Raw genomic sequence first — 15,537 nt, 5'->3', positions numbered from 1 at the left:
AGGATCTTGTGTTTGTTTGATTGGTTGGTTGGTATTGGTTAGTTTCTTTTTTTTTTTTTTTTTTAATTTTAACCTAAGTCAAGGTAATTATAGAGTTTATGTAGAGCAGCACTTCTCAAATGTGCACATGCATCACCTACTGATCTTGTTAAAATGCAAATTCTGATTCTGTAGGTATTGGGTGGAACCTGTCTTCTACATTTCTGGCAAACTGCAAGATGATGCCCATTCTGCTGGCTCACAGACTATGCTCAGTTAAAGGACATTTGAGAGAGGCCCAGGAAGGATTTAAGATATCGTAGGCTTTGAGTGTAGAAAGGAACTTAATTCAAATCTAAATCTGCATATGAGGACAGGGCAGCCCTGGGTTAACTGATTGGCCCAGCTTTGGCAGAAAGTAGGTCTCTGAACACACAAAAAATGCTTCCCATCTGCCCTTTCCCAGGTTATTGTCCCAACCAGTCAGTCTGGCCCTTTGGCCCTTGGGTGTCTTTTCCTGTCTTTCTACTTTTTTTTGGAAGTAAAAGACAGAGGGAGGAAGGGGAAAATATGACTGTGATATGTGAAATATATCTAGTTATGAGTCATGAAATCTCCCACTTAAAGGAGACAAGGGAAGCAATGAGAGTGAGGTTCCAGTGATAAAAGCTAACCACATCCCAGTACTTAAACGTCCCACAATGGCATTCAACTTAAATTGATTAGTTCTTTGTCCCAGCCCGCGGGACGATCAACGGAGGCTCTGACTCCTGCGAGGGAAGAATGGTATGGGACAAGAGACACGAGGAATGACAGCAAGACAGGTTTCTGATCAAGCTGCAAAATTTTATTGAGGAGGTTGAGCATATATACTCTAGGGTAGGATGGGGGTGGCTAGTAAGGATGGGTGGTGATCTAGGATTGGCTGCTGCTGTTGCTAGGGTGGAAGGCAGATGTAGGCGGATTGGCGGTTGCTGTTGCTGGGGTGGAAGGCAGATGTAGGGGGATTGGCGGTTGCTGTTGCTGGGGTGGAAGGCAGATGTAGGGGGATTGGCGGTTGCTGTTGCTGGGGTGGAAGGCAGATGTAGGGGGATTGGCGGTTGCTGTTGCTGGGGTGGAAGGCAGATGTATGGTTAGTACTTTTGGCGCGAACTGCTTCCGTAAAGAAGGCGGAGGGCAACCCAAGCGGTTGTTGCATCAGCCCTGGCGGCCATGTTTCCGGCATTGCTGAAAAGTGGACTTCATGCATGCTACCTTAATCGCCCACAACAGTTCTTCATTTCTAGAGGTGTTCCCTGGTACCTGTGATTGCAGCAGTGGACAAGCTGGGCTCCATTTCAGTCTGCATGACATCCAAGAGGGCCATATTTACTGAAGCACCAGGCACCTCACTCATTCATCTCATTAGGACCCTTTTTCCTCCTTGGATTTAGAGATCTGAATTTCATTATTAATATGTAATTTAAATATCCATGTAAAGATTAGAGACCTGACAAAATTAAGATAAAATACCCTACCCTACCCTTGTGTGTTTATAGTCCCCTTTCATTGGGGACTTCTCCAACATGACAAATAATGAGACAGATTTAAAGGGTTCGGAAGGTTTGCACTGAGATCTAAATTGCTTCCTTCAGTTCACTGAGGTGTCATTAACTAAACAAGACCTGATAGGGACCTGGAAGATACCTAAGAGCCCACAGCACTAATGTCACCCCTATAAGAGATTCACCACCACCACCATGCCACAAAGTTGGGTTTCTGATTTATTAGGTCTTAAAAACAAATAAGAAATTGTACCGATGGCAACATTTAGTCAAGAGATTGCAGAACAATGTTAGGTCTTTTACTTTAAGTGAAACAGAAGGAAATGTGCTTTTGTATTGCAAAACAGACTATGTGGTTATTAGGTCCTTGTTTCTCCCTGGATTACCAGGCACCCTGGGAGATGATGAGATGGGGAGCCAGAAGTATGATAGGTGTGAGCCTGAGGATAAAAGACATCAGGCTCACAGTTGGGACATAAGAAAAAAAAAAAAAAAAAGGAAATATAGAATGTAAGTTTTGTATCAATGTTGAATTTCTTGAACTCCTTAGCTGCGCTTAATGGGATTGCATAAAAGAATGCTCTTGTTCATGGGAATTGTACATATGAATTATAATGCTTGTTCAAGGATGTGTGCGGCTTGCTCTCACATGTTCAGAAGACAGAGCAATAGATGATGGATGATAGGGAGGGAAAGAAATAGTGATGCGACAGGATGTTAAAGTTGGTGGATTGGCCTATCGGGGGAGGGGGGTCAGGGTATGCTGGAGCTCTGTGTATGGGGTTTGTATTGTTTTTGCAGCTGTTCCTATAACTTTGAATTTATTTCAAAATAAAATCTTAAAAAAAAAAAAAAAAGACATCAGGCTGTGCAGCTACATGAACCTTCCTGGCCAGTGATCACTGCCTAGAGCCATCAGCCCAGCAGCTACTGCTTCCTCTTCAGCTCTATGCCCAACCTCTCATCGTACCCATACTTGTATAGTAAGGTTCTCCGGGGAAGAAACAGAACAGGCAAGAGATACACCTAAAATACATGATAAATATGTTCTGTAAATATTATGAGATTTATTACTGGAATTGGCTCACGTGACTGTGGGATGGGCAAATCTGAATTCCATAGGGCAAGCCACAAGCTGGAAACTCTGGTGAAGGTTTTCAATGAATTTCCCAGGAGAAGCTGGCTGGCTGAAGCAGAGATGGAAATTACTCCTTTAAGGCCTTCTTCATCTGACTTGATGAGACTGTTCTCATTGCCAAAGGGATTCTCCTTAGTCAATTGTAGATGTAATCAGCCACAGTAGACTTAAATCCATGAAATATCCTCTGAATAACAATCAGGACAGTGTTTGCTAGACCAAACAACTTGACACCATAGCCTGGCCAAGTTGATACCAAGTGGGCTTAACCATCACAGTACCCTTCCCCTCCCCTGCCCTCTGCCCAACTCTTCCTCTAGGCAGCTTGTACTCAGTGAGTTTGCATTGAAAATACTGCTCAATGCTGAGACCCCTTACAAGCCCTCACCCCTATCAAGGACATATGCATATATACGTGCACCACACGTGCACTTACACACAGCAATTCCCTCCCATATTTGATTCATCCAGTGGTGGGTATGTGATTCTACCGAAGCCAATGGAGACTCTTCCTGGAAATTTTGGAATTAGGACACAGAAAGTTGAGTCAGTCTATTACCAGAGCCCTGAAGCCATGACAAGTAAAGTACTAGAACTGATGAGGTCTTTTTTTGAGTGCTTTTACTGCTGTTTGTTTACTTGTTTTTGTATTTAACATGAGAGACCAAATCAGAAACACAAGCTGGCACACAGAGACGAGCAAGGAAAGCAAAGGTTAGAAATAGAGAAAAACGCAAAGGCAATTAAACTTCACAGAAAGCTGGTTCTCTTCTGAGGAAACTGCCTTCACTGAAGCTCACTTTCAATCATTCAACAAATATTTATCATGAGCCTACTTTGTGTCAGGCACTCTTCTAGACACTGGAACACAGAGCTCAAACACAGCAACTTGATCATTTGCTTACTCACCAGAGTTAGAATTTCTCTGAGTCATGATCAAGGCTGGAACAGCTGATTTGATCCAAACAGGCCTGAGCCATTCCCTGAAAATTGTTGAGACTATTCTATTGGAAATCCTGAGGCTGACTTGCTTACTTGCTTTGTAATCTATGCCCTTAATCACCACTATAAATACAAACCAGTCTCATCACTTACCCTTCCCTATGTTCATCCCGACACTCTTTGGAACTTCTCTCTACTCCCCAAACTTGTTGTTGCCTCCCTCCCAAACCTTTCCACTATGCCCTCCGGAACCCTGTTTTTATAATAAACACATTTCCCTACATCTTTCTCACTGAACTTTCTGATAACCCTGTGAATTCACTTCCAGTTTTGCCTTAGCCCCTGCTCTCACAGAGCTTATTTTCTGTTGGGGAGGAGACCAAAAAAACAAAAATAATAAGCAAATAAACATACCAAATGTCAGATGACAAAAAGTGAGACAAGAGCAAAAGCAGGGTAGTGACAAAGAGTGCTGAGTCTGCGGGGAGTTGGCTGTTTGGGATGCCAGAGAAGACCTAGAAGATTGGGAAAATTTGAGTGAGGCTCTGGGGGAAGTGAGGGTTTCAGTGAAGGACAGAAGGTTCTAGGCAGAGGAAATTGCAAGGACAGAGGCCCTGAAACATAAGTCTGCTTGTCAAGGAGGCCAGTGTAGCTGCAGAGCAGTGCTGAGGACGTGGAAGGAGACAAGTCGCAGAAGTGGCTGGATCATGTGGTACACTTGAGGGGTTGCTGCTCAACATTCCCCAGCTCCATGCATCTTGGGATGATTTGGAATCAGAGGCAGCTTCATTCTTCAATTCTCTTCCCAGTCCATCCAACAAAAGTATCTGCTCTGTTGACCCTCCCAACACTATGACCTGTACTGAAGTCCTCTCCACCCTAAGACCCACCTGCAGTGCCAAGATTCCCATGAAACCTTCTATGCTTACCTGTCTATAGAATAAGATGTGCTCAGTCTTTCATACATTAAACTATTTATTCAACAAATACTTAGTGATGACCTATTCTCTGTCCGGCATTGTGCCCTCTGAGTATAAAAACCATAAACAAAACATCTAATAAAACTTTTAGAAGAGCCTGCTATAAGCCAGGAACTATGCCCTGAGAAGTCAACAGTGAATAACAAATATGCATTAAAAATCTACAACATGTCAGGGACCTCACAGTGAGGGCACAAAGTGAGCAAGAGACAGATTATGTTCCCTGAGGGCAGGAATGAGAAACAATTCAAGGTAATCTACCAAAAACCTCTAAAAGTGGCCCAGGAGCTTCAGGGAAGTATGAAGGTTGTCATGGATGAGAAAGGATTGTTCAAAGGTGGGCTGGATCTTGCAGCATGGCGAGAAGAGGAAAGGGGCTACAGGTCCGGAGAAAAGCAAAAGAGGGAGTTTGTGTGGTATGGTGGGGAACAATGAGTAGAGTAATTTAGCTATTTAATTCTCAAATGAAGAATTTGAGTTGTGGAAGAATGAAAGATAAAACAGAATAGTTAGCCTGGGACTAGATTTTAGAAGGCTTGCATGCTACGTTAAGAGTTTATTGAAAAGACTTCTTGTAAATTCTAAATGGAAAAGTAACCTAAGGTACCAATTAGTCCTAAACCTGCACCTGTATCATAATGGCTCTTCCTCTATTAAAATTATGTGAGGCAGTGGAATGCTCAGTTAAAACTCCTTTGAAAGCTCGTTCAAATGTATCCTAGCCTAATCAGAGACAGGGAGTTTTCCTGTTCCAAACTGCAACTGCTCTAACTTGATCCTGTTTCCTTATATTATCTCTTTAATCATAACAGAGTCATTCACCTCTAGGTGACTCCCCCAGATTTGCTTTTTCTTTTCTGATTTCTGATTCTGATAACTTTTCTTCAGTTTACCTGAAAAATGATGAAATATTCACGTTTCTGTCAATATCAACTGTCCTTTTTGACAAAAGAATCCTATCCATGAACTTTTTTCAACTTCTATAGATTATCTATAACCCTTTTTTTTTCATTTTCATTCAATATGGCCAACTCCACCTTAAGTAGCTCCATTCATTGCACCCCATTTCTATAACTGTCATCCATTTAACCACTTTTGCCTCTTTGCATGCTAGTTTCATGCTTTTAATTGCACTTAGATGGAATCACCAAACCTCCTCTTTTACAAATTTTCTCCAAAATAATTTTTATTTATACTATTAAATATTCATAGTTTATACCATAAAATGGAAACTTTCAAAATGTATAATTGAGGGGTTAGATAGGTAGTACTAAGTGTACAGAAGTTTATTCATTTCCTAAGTCCCCATGGAAATAACCAAAAAATAAATAAATTCAAGTAACAGAGATGTCATTCAGCTTGATATTCTCAAGCTTTCCAATCTGTTGGAATTAATGTTTGCCATGATATTTAAGTGAAAAAATGACTTGACACCCACTTCTCATGTGATGCTAAACCTAGTGGTGAGCCTCCATGGAAGTACCTCCAGGACTTCAGTTAACTTTGCTTTTCTGTTTGCACTGAATTTTCTGTTGTTCCTGCAGCTAATCCTGTTTCTGTGTCTTACCTAAACCTCAATAAAGAATAGTCTGTTTTCTTGATTTCCCATACACCTCTCCTGCAAGGCAACAGTTGTATGCAGTTGTATTTTACCTAAGATTAGTGGGGAACAGGGGATTCTTAGCATACTGTCCCTCTGCCATATCTGCTACAGAGAACCACTCCCGAATAATCTCTTAGCCTATGACATCTTGTGAGCTTTCTCAACCCCAGCCCACCGACCCACACTTATTTCATTTTACTGACCACTTCCGTCCTTTTGAATTCACCTCTAGTTCATCCTGGCCATCCATGATAGTTACCTTCCATGATAAAATCAGCCATCGAGATGTTTTGATAATCAAGACACAGATATCTCTGAGAAATGAAAAAAATGTTTTTAAACTGCTTTTTTGCACATACTTCATCCAAATATAGGAAGTATGTCAGTCAGCTTAGACCAATCTATGCTGCAGTAACCAACAACCCCCAAATCTCAGAGGTTTACTTGAGTTTATTTCTCACTCAAGTTACAGTCATTGCTTGTCAACTATAGCTTCTTTCCATATCCTCTTCATTTCTAATACCAAGCTGAAGGAGCTGCCTCTCTCTGGAACTTGCTCATCTCAGTCCCATGGAAAAAGGAAAAGAGTGACAATGAACCACACATTGACTGTTGTAGTTTCCACTTGGAAGTAGCATACATCACTTCTGTTCATATTTAATTGGCCAAAGCAAGCCATATCGCCAAGTCTCCAGGCCCAGAAATGAGAGTCCAAGTAGAGACAGGTAGGAAATATTTTGACAATAATATATTCTTCCTTAGGGGAAACCTGAGCAATAACCTTGGAAAACTATTTATGTGCTGTTTACCTGCTGGGAACATTGAGCAACTTCTATTAGATACAGTGCAGACAATATTGGATTGAAGAAAGCAGTAAAGAATATCAATTAATCCTCTCTTCTCTGAAGGAAGAGTATGCTTGGGAATTAAGTAAAGAAGATCTGACAAAACCTATTTAAAACTCTCAGTTACCTAGAGAGGTAAGAATGGGCCTTGGCATTGGTAAATACAATAAGCAGAAAGTTGAAGTGAGGTGATGTCAGGGTGTTTTTAAAGTAAATAACTGTAACAATTAGAAAAATAGAAATGACAGAGATTCTTCAAGAACTACTTGCTATCATGTGCCAAAATACAAAAGGGCAGCTCTTCTTCCAAATTGGGAAATTAGGACAAGCAAAAAACTAAAGTAGTGAAAAATGTCTTCCATGACTAAGTGATTGCCATAAAAAGAAAGCTACACTAGCCAAGTATTGCCCTGAGTGAACAAACAGAAAAATTACCAGATCATTGAAATGATAGGATAGGTCAAATATGACAAATCCAAGTATTCAATATGAGAGGATAGGAAGATAAAATATATTAAAGACGTCAGTTCTTCCCAAATTGAGCAATACGCTTGGTATAATTCCAATCACAGCACAATTTGGTTCTTCATGGAATATGACAAACTATTCTAAAATAAATAGAGGTACAGAAATATATCAACAGCTAAGAATCTCATACAGAAGAAAAATGAAGTGGAATAATTATCGTAGATGAAAACTTTTTACAAAGCTATAGTAATAAGAACAATGGGGAAAGGTGTAGGGATGATAAACAGACCAAGAATATAGAATAAAGAGCTCATAAGCATCCAGCATTTATGAAAGCAATATCTAATAATGATGGCCAATACTGAAGTATAATGTACCTGATAGCATGGTGGTTGGGTATAAACTCTGGGCCCAGAATGCCTACATTCAAATCTCAGCTCTACCACTTCATAGTCATGCCTCAGCTTCCTCATCTATAAAACGGTATAATGATTCATATGTCTTAGGTATGAATACTTCCTGGTATTCATACCCTTGTATCGTGCTCTCTCACATGGGATCAGGACTAGTCTTTTTGTGACCCATAGAATACTGAGAAGGTGACAACGTGTGTCTCCCAAGGGTAGGCATAATCAGCATTGGAGCTTCTTTCTTGTCCTTTTGGATCACACTATTTGGCAGTAGCCAGCTGCATACTGTGATGACACTCAAGCAGCCTGTGCAGAATCCCAGTGGAGGGGAACAGAGGCCCCTCTGCCAGAGAAGTGAGTGAACCACTCAAAAGTGTAACCTCCAGCTCCAGGCATGGCCTCAGATGACTGAAGCAATAATATCAGCAAATATCTAAAAGAGTTGCTGGTACATAGAAAGCACTGAATAAATTAGTAGAACCATTAGTATTATCAGTGTACAATATTGGAGGTTCAGCAGAAATTCTTAGTAGCAGAAATCCCTACTCTGTACCCACATGTGTCTTTGCATTGCAATGCCTAGTATGGGCTCAATAAAGTATGTGTTTATTGAGTTCCAACTATGCACCAGACACTGTTCTAGGAAGTAAATAAATGGATAAATGCCTGAAAACCTTGCTAGTTGTTCCATTATAGCAGTGCATAATACAGTAAATACAATTCTTGTGTAGCAAAAAAGGAAAAAATCAGAAACTTAGACAAATGGTCTTTTTGATCACTCCTTCAGACTGTCCAGCTCACTAAGTCTGACTGAGTGCTTTGTCTGCTTTGTCTATACCATGGACACACTCAGGAGGAAGAAACACCATGGGAAGAAGGTAGTACATGTACTTCACTTTATTGTACTTTGCAGATATTGGGTTATTTACCAATTGAAGTTTTGTGGCATCTCTGCATCAAGCAAGTCGGTTGGCACAATTTTCCCAACAACACATCCTCACTTCATGTCTCTGTGTCACATTCTGGTAATTCTCACAATATTTCAAATTTTTCATTATTGTTATACCTGTTATGGTGATCTGTGATCAGGGATCTTTGATGTTATATTCTGAAATATGAATCATGTTATTAAGATACTGGTGTTACTTAACTAACCCATGGTCAGTGGAATTCACACATGTCAGAACTATGCAAAGTGAGGACTTCCTACATTAGAAAAGATTGATCTGCATATCGTAATGAAAAATATTTGCACCCATATAAGATGGCAAACTTAATTACTGTAGTCCTTTATAAACAGAATGATTACAGAGAGACAGAGAAAGGGAGAGAGTGCATGCCACAGAAGCAAGAAACTGAAATCAACTAAATCTGGAAGAGAAGAGAGAGCCCAGCAGATGTTGCCACGTGGCAGAGGAGCCAAGATTGCTGGCAGCTGGTCTTCAGGAAGAAAGCATTGCCTTGATGCTACCTTGATTTTCTCACTCTCAAACTGTAAGCTAATAAATTCCCATTGCTTTAAGCCAACCTATTTCATCTTATCTGCTTAGGAAATTAAAACACCATGTGACAAGGAGGTAGCACAAGTACACGCTTTGCTGTCTGTGCATGAACTCAGTAACAGATCTGCAGTGATCAATCACCAACAGACTGTGAAAGAAGTGACAAGATTGGTCACAACTCATCATATACACCTGTTATTTATTCAGTGATTGCCTAGTGATTAGAGACTGAGAAGCTAGAAGTGAAGTTTGTACTTTATGCAATTACTATACTCACAGTTAATATACTCTGAAATATGAATCATGTTATTAGGAGACTGGTGTTTTTTAACTAACCCATAGCCAATGGAATTCACACATATCAGAACTATGCGAAGTGAGGACTTCCTACATTAGAAAATATTGATCTGCATATTATAATGCAAAAAACAGAACCATTTCAGTCATCAATTGTGAAAATAGTACTCCCAAATACATTCTAAGTTGTTTAAAGAAACAACTATCTTTTGTTCATTTACAGTTGAACTGGTTAAATTAGGAAAACCAAATACACATATTCAATATGGTTAAAATATACATTATATCCATTTTAATTCATCTCTATTTTAGTTTCCTAGGCTGCCTAAATCTAGGTAGTTTTGTATGTACTATACAGTGGTCCAAATCATAAGACAGTAGAACTTTCCACAGATCCTTCCTGGATTGCTGCATCTCTAATCCTGACTTGCAGTGAAATGGCTGACTGGATCCATGTTCAGTTAAGCCCTCACATGGAGCACTATTCTCTAGGGACTCCCTTTTCAGAAATCAGAATTTTCCAAACCATCAATTTCTGGTTTCTCTGTGTTGAGGAGTTCGGTTCTTGGCTTATCCCTTTCCTCTCACATTTTACTCTAAGCTGCAAGGAGAAACTAGACTGCACTTCACACACTTAGCTCAGAAATTTCCTCAGCTAAATATCCAAGCTCATCACTTTCATGTTCTGCCTTCCATGTGACATCAGAACCCAATTTTGCCAAGTTCTCTGGCATTTTAGAACAAGGATCTCCTTTCTTCCAGTTTCTAATAACACATGCATCATTTCTGTCTAAGGCGTCATCGGAAGTAACTTTAGCATCCATATGTCTATCAACAGCCTCTTCAAAGCAATCTAGGCCTTATCTATGAGGCACCTCACAATTCTTCCAACTTCTACCCATTACCCAATTCATAAGCCATTTCCACATTTTTGGTATTTGCAATAACAGCAACCCACTGTCCTAATGCCAAAATGTGTTTTAGTTTCCTAGGCTGCTTAAAGCAAATACCATGAATGGTTCAATTTGGACAATGGGAATTTATCAGCTTACCATTTTGAAGCTGAGAAAATGTCCAAACCAAAACATCTTCAGAGTGATGCTTTCTTCCTGAAGACTGACTGCTGACAATCTTTGGCTCCTCTGCCACATGGCAGGGCACATGGCAGCATCTGCTGGTCTCTCCCTTCTCATCTGGATTTCACTCATTTCAGCTTCTTACTTCTGTGGTGTTCTCCCTCTCTCTCTCTCTCTCTCTCTCTCTTTCTCTCTTCATTCTGTTCTATAGAAGACTGCAGTAATAGGGTTCAATTCCGTCCTAAATAAGATGGGTCATACCTTAACTGAAGTAACCTCATCAAAAGATCCTACTTACAATGGGCCCACACCCACAGGAATGGATTAGATTTAAGAACATGTTTTCTGGGGTACATAGAGTTTCAAACCACCACACATACTGACAGACTCACAAAAACGGATGAGAAAAAAGGGAATTGGCCAACAAATGTGAAAGTGCAGCAAAGAAACAAAAAACAAAGGAAAATTGTATATTCTTAGATAATTTGAAAAATCTTGGTAAAGATAGGAGACCTAGGCCTGCAAGAAGCTACTGTATAAAAGTCCAATGAATACAGAAAAGTCCAATGAATCCAGAAAAACATAATAAAGTTGCTGCAGCAACATTTAGTTTAAATTGCACTAGGAACAGAAAGCTGTTTATAATTGAAATGGAGTGTTCACTTCTACTTTGTACTGAAGAATATAGTTTGAAAGAAAATACCATGCAATTTGACTAACAGGCCAAAGTGTTAAAATTAGTTGCCACATTGAAAGAAAATGATAATTACAAGGAGACTGAAGAAGGCTCTTCTACCGACAGTAAAGACTGGTTTTATTGTTTCATAAATTGGCATGGATTGATTAACATTAAGCTACTAGTGAAGCTGGTAGCACAGAGAAGGATGTTGCTGTGAAATTTACCCAGATCCCAAGGAGATAGAAGAAATAGCTGGTCAAGAGAATGTTGACACTGCTGACCTTCAAGACACTAGATATGCAGCTAGAAAAACTTGGGATGAATTTTTCAACGTAATCGAGGAAAGCAGTTGAGATGAAATGGATGAAGATGTCCCAGAGAAAATGACATCAGCAAAAAACTTCACATTTAAAGGAACTCTTAGAGATATTTTATGAGATATTTTATGATGTTGAAAGTATAAAGGATAAAATAGTAGAAGCTGATCCAAACTTTGAAAGGAGTATGACAATTTTCCAAGGCATAGAAAATATATTCACTTCATACTGTATGTTATACAGTGAGAAGAGGAGGGCAAACACTGTACAAACTACTCTTGATAAGTTATTTTACAAAGAAATAAAACACTTCAATTCTCAATGCCTCCAGTGATCCAAGTTACAGTGTAAGTGAATACTAGTTTTATTATTTTTTCATTTCCCTACACATTTATAATCAACAGTAAGAGTTTTTATTGTTTTGACAAAAAATTGTTAAAGGTCTCATAAACTTCCCTTTGATTAAGACAGCTTTGCACAGTTTCAGCTTGCATGATCACTTTTAGTGTCCCACGCTACCATGCAAAGCAAGGACTGCCTGCATTTGTAAAGCAGCCACAAAAAAAAAGAAAAGGCTACATGTATCATACATGGCAGAGGCATCGTATTTCAGTGGTATAGTTCAAAACAAATTTTAGTCACCTAGGCTAGCTAGTTTTTTAACCCAGAATTTCAAGATAAAACAGAAAAAACACTTCTGCCTTTTCTCAAGTATGAGAACAAATTTGCTTTTTGATTTGTATACCCAGAAGCAGAGAAAGAACTAGAATAAGATTTAAAAAGTCTAGGTTCAAAAGTGGGCTCTACCACAAACCCCCTGTGTGACTTAGAGCGAACCTCTCTATCCATCCTGCAAACATTTATTGCCAGACACCCTGCTATGTGTTGTGGAGACAAAATTGAGTACAATATAAAATCTGGTCTCAAAGAATTTTCAGCCTATTAGAAGAGAAAGACCAGAAACATCTGCAGAACAGTTTTCATCTATAAATCAGATCTAATATTGCCTACCTCTCAGGTTTACTTGGAGGATAAAATGAGACTGTATTGGAAAACATTTGCTTCAAGCAGTAGCTAGTACTAGTGTAATTGCAGCATCTGATAAAAATTACTTTTATCCACTGGTTATCATAGTGTGGCCTCTAAACCAGCAGCATCAGCATCACCTGGAATTATTTTCAAAATGCATATTCTCAGACCCCATTCCAGACCTAATGAATCAGAAACTCTGGAATTAGGGGCTCACAAACGTTCTTGACAAGCCATCCAGATGACTGTGATCTAACTAAAGTTTGAGAACTGCTGCTGAGTCTTTTCTATTTAAGAAGACTAAACTCAAGTAACCTGAAACCTAAAAGGTAAAAGACCCTTATTTCCCAGTTATCAATAAGGAAAATAAAGCAGAATATAACCAAGTCTTCTAACTAACAAGGAAAGTTAGTTAAAGGTCTAATGAGTCAAATGATCCCATTCATATTTAGTCCACTGTCATCCTGCTTCTCAATTTCTTCCGCTAAGCTAAATAATTTCATTGATAGTGTGGGATATGTTTGGAATCCGAGTTTTAAATAAACAACCCAGATTATAGATATCCAAATGAACATTCTCCTTAAAATAGCAAGTAGAAGACAATATTATTTCAATGAGATAGTCATGGCTAACCTAATTTGACAATTCATCCTGAAGAACTCTTTCAGAATCCCTGGCACACTCTGGTTAATAACCTCAAAGTTAGTAAAGATGTGTTCTTTGAGGATGAAAGTCATCCCAAGAATCATTTGGAATAATGAATTACATGCACATCTAAACATGCTAACATTTGCCATATTTTGAAAAATTTTGCCGATTCCACTAGTCCCTTAAAAAACTATGTTCCTGCACAAAGATTACAAATTAACAGCCATCTTCATTTTCACATGTGTTCACTGATCATCACCTAGAGGATAAAGCAGTAGAGTACAGATGTTTATGACAAAGCCATCTAAAACCGATGCAGGGCCTGGCACATAAGAAGTGCTCAAAAAATATTTGTAGAGTGAGTAACTAGTGTTGGGAAACATGAATAAGCATGACTACCATATTTTAGTAACTACCATGTGCTGAAGTCTATTCATGTATCATAATGAATCCTCAAACTAGCTCTGTGATTTGAGCACCAATATCTCCATCACACAGATGAGGAAGCTGAGGCCCAGAGAGGTTTAAAGAGTCAGTGTGATTCATTTAGTGAACTGAAAATTCCAAATTTGAACACAATTCCGTCTGACTCACAGGTCCTTTCAATGATACTACACTGAAGTGATAGGCCTGTCATCTTTGTTATCCATGAAAGACAGTCCATTGCATATGTACTGGAGTCAAGTCTTTAACAAAGCAAAACAGAAAAATCTAAGTTGGTCTGAAAATATACCTGCTATTGGTTTAAAAGACTACCTGGGAATTTGGCAGCTTCCTTTGCTTTCTGAGCTATTTATCTTTGCAATTTCAGAGGAGGTACTCATTTCTCTGCTAATAGAACTTGCCCTTGCTATTGATTAGTTTATTTAGAACAGCAGGACTCCTGGAGCATATGGAAGGCTTTTTGCCACTGAAAATTACCTGGCCCAGGACCAAAGATTGGTTCCTTTATTTTATTTTTAACAGAAGCACCGGTGCTAATTAGGTGCTCTTTCAAGCTGCCAGAGTAAGATTCTGATGTCTCCAATCACTGTCAGTCTCATCATCATTAGCCCTGAAGTGCTCCTCTATGAGAAACTTTCCACACTTGGCATGCCCCTGCTCTTTGCAAATTATTTTAAATGACTTCTTAATTAGAAGTATTATATTTCCCATTGCTAATGAAGCAGGCAGGAGCTTCGGAGTGGTCAGGAAATGATGATGGTTCTCATTCCCCTTTTTCCTCTCTGAGAACCCCTGTTTCTAACTGAAGGAATTGTGTCTACTCTTTTAGTCAGTGTTGTGTCTCTTTACAACAAAATGGGAATTCTTTATCTCTGGATTGCAGCTTTTTACAGGCATCATAAAACCCGGATCTAGTTAACCTTACTTAATGATTTTCTCTCTCCACAGGTGACTTCTGAAAGACATAGAAAGGAGATTGTCTGTTTCAAGAAAAATTATCCACTTTGTCTTATATCTGTAACCCAGGTGGTGGTTCCTGTATGCTCTGCAAAGGCATTGAGCAGTCTATCAAAGGAAGTATTCACTCGTTAGGAGGAGAATAAGAATGCATTGCCAAATTCAAAGAAATCCTTTCCTCCACACTGATTAGGAAAATATGTAACATCGCCTACCTTTGTTTAAGAATTTGTTTTATATTTTTATTCCCCACTGATTATTCAAAATTTTGGTTAGTAATTTCTTAAATAAATAAAAAAAATCCTCAATTTTTTTATTTTTAAAAACATCTGTGGGTTATTCAGCCATTTGAAAAACATAACCTATTATGACATGGATTACAACTTAGGAATTTGCAGTTGATCTTCTGAAAGTTCCGCAGCAGTCCACCCCTAAGAACCCTGCACCTGATGAGAGGGTTCATCAGCCTTATTTTGGAATTGAAACTGAGTACTTCAAAAAAAAACCAAACCATGCTGAATTCCTCCCTCTTTTCCCATAACTTTCATGCCCTTTTCTGAGTATATGTCTGCTTACCACAACTAGTCTATACATTCCTTTGAGATCATTGGTGACTTTACTTATCTTTGTATTTACCTCTTTTCATATATCCCTGCCCACCCCCCAGGTGCTTTTCTTA

This window comes from Choloepus didactylus, chromosome 1 (assembly GCF_015220235.1).
Source record: "Choloepus didactylus isolate mChoDid1 chromosome 1, mChoDid1.pri, whole genome shotgun sequence".
Lineage (NCBI taxonomy): Eukaryota > Metazoa > Chordata > Mammalia > Pilosa > Megalonychidae > Choloepus > Choloepus didactylus.
The sequence above is the reverse complement of the archived record's forward strand: the minus strand, read 5'-3'. Positions refer to the sequence as shown.